The sequence below is a fragment of the Sprattus sprattus genome, assembly GCF_963457725.1.
Source record: "Sprattus sprattus genome assembly, chromosome: 3".
Taxonomy (NCBI): domain Eukaryota; kingdom Metazoa; phylum Chordata; class Actinopteri; order Clupeiformes; family Clupeidae; genus Sprattus; species Sprattus sprattus.
Window position 1 is genome coordinate 52,286,933 of NC_137922.1, and position 2,500 is coordinate 52,289,432.

At 45.9% G+C, this 2,500-nt stretch overlaps 1 protein-coding gene across 1 annotated transcript in view; it reads left to right on the forward strand.

The window, feature by feature from the left end:
* grip1 (glutamate receptor interacting protein 1) overlaps positions 1 to 2,500 on the forward strand; it is a 199,734-nt gene that overhangs the window by 98,765 nt on the left and 98,469 nt on the right. The gene's annotated exons all lie outside the window — the stretch shown is intronic.

Below are 2,500 nucleotides of genomic sequence, written 5' to 3' on the forward strand. Positions count from 1 at the left end.
TCAAATACATTCAACTTGCTCAAAGGAAAATTAAGTTAATTCATTTTGTAGTCATGGCTGGGGTAGGCTATATATTTCCACAAAAAGGTGTTCTTTTGCGTTTGCTATTATCCGAGGTTTTTGGAAGAAAAACATTGTTGTTTGTACTCTTTAGAACAGTTCTAAAGACTGTAATCACTTGTGTTCTTCTCTTCCATCTCTTTCACAAATAATTAAATCGTAGTATAGTATTTTTCCCTGCGTTTTTTTAGGCGAACTGCTTTCCTTTCTGATCAAGCGAGTGGTGCGCGCAGAAGTATGGGTACAGAAGTATGGGTTCCCTGGCGTCCTTGGCGATATAGACTGCACCCATATTCACATACGTGCCCCCCCAGTGTTTTACACAACATTGCCATGAATCATGGATGTGTCAATGACATAAATGAGGATAGATTAGAGGACTTTAGAAGACGTGAGGTTGAACTGCATGTGCCGATGGGTGCAATATTATTACCATGCATACCATAACCTAGTGATTCAGTGAGGGTGAACCCAAAACATCGGAAAGTATGTTTTTGTGACTTTTATTTCAAAAATGTTGCCACCAAAAAACGAATGCTAATAACTGAAAAAATACAAACGAGAAATGAAAAGTAGAACCATTTCTCCAAACAAGCATGGGAAAATATTGCCGTGATTGTTTCTGGTAACACACGTTCTGGTGGCCTCACGGTCTTCCTCCCGGTAATTCCGCTATTACGATAACAAGCCGCTTTGCAATATGCGCTCCTCGCTCTTAAAGGGAATGTGAGATGACGCTCTGATTGGTTTATTGCATATTACGCCCAAACCACACCTATGGCTGAGTAACCGCCTTTGGACCAACCCTTTTGACACTTGCGCTGGACGCAAGTGTGTTTTTTCCGCCGTTAAAATAGCAACTGCGCCATAGAGCCGCCCACACAGCTACTTGCGTTTGGCGCCGTCCTACTTTGCGTTTCTGATCGGCAAGATAGGGCCCAGAGTGTGTGTGTGTGTTTGTGTGTGCGTGCGTGCGTGCGTGCGGAATAAAGTTTGGAATAAAGTTGTCCGTTATGGATCTGTCTCAGAATCAGCTGCCATCCGGGCTGTTGGCTTAGGAAGGGGCGTGCGGAAGGGGTTTGGGGGGTCAGGGATTCATAATTTCTTTATATAGTATAAGTTTCGAGGTGTTCATTCATGGGATGATTAATTGGTTTAGAAACTTCAAACTTCACCTTGATGGTTTCCACCCGCATTTAAGCTCCCAGACTCCCCCATGGCTGCTGCCCTCAGTGCTCCACAGTATAATATTTATCTGAGTCTGCAAAACAAGGCTCTCTCTAGATGGCTGTTGTTCTCTGGGAGTATCTGTGGTTGTGCAGTTGGACACCAGTTGTACTGTCCAGGCCTGTAGCATCCTGCTGAACTAGCCTCCTCTCACCTCCTAGCCTTGCAATTACATTTGGAGTAATAGGGGAGAGCTTGGAGACATTTGTAGGTGTTCTCCGAACGCACAGGGTTTGTTGGAGTCATGCCAAGACGAGCTTCACCCCCAGGTGTGTGTGTGTGTGTGTGTGTGTGTGTGTTCGTGTGGGTGTGTGTGTGTATGTGAGAGCATAGCTGCAGAGCTCTGTTGAGATACGCTCATGAGCTGTGCTTTGGCTACACTCTGACATATTTCTGGGAGGCTCTCTATGATGAATGGTTTAATCAGAGGCTGTGTGTGTGTGTGTGTGTGTGTGTGTGTGTGTGTGTGTGTGTGTGTGTGTGTGTGTGTGTGTGTGTGTGTGTGTGTGGGAGAGAGGCCCATGCTAGAGAAATCAGAGGTACTCCTCGATAACACACACTCTCACACTCTCTTCACTCACTCACTCACACACACACACTCATTCACTCTGGCCTTGGCTAATGGTGTGAGCTTAATGTCAGAGACCTTTTTGGATAATTATCTTTCTCTCCTATAAAACAGCTCATGCATGGCCCTGTGCTCTTAACACTCTTAGCAGCGCTCTCAGAGACCCAGATGGAGTTAGAGACGCCCAGAAGCTGACAAGCACACAGACCAGAAAGAAGTCAGAATGGGAGGACATACTGTGCCTGTGTCTGTGTGTGTGTGTGTGTCCTGCGTGTGTGTTTGTCTGTGTTATGTGTGCGTGTGTGTGTGTGTGTGGGGGGGGGGTGCTGCGTGTGTGTTTGTCTGTGTGTGTTAGTGTGTGTGTGTGTGTGTGTGTGTGTGTGCTGCGTGTATGTTTGTCTGTGTCTGTAATACATGGATGTTTGTCTGTGTGCGTAATAGGTGTATGCGTCTGCACGGTTGTCCGTGAGTGTATGTAAGGACACAGTGGCAGTCACCATGTACACTTTCTAGCATCTAGCACTCATCTAGCATTCAGCTAACAGTGTAGGAAAACAAAGGGACTGAGAGAATGTGTATGCACATGTGTCTGTACGTATGTGTGTGTTTGTGTGTGTGTGTGTGTGTGTGTGTGTGTGTGTGTGT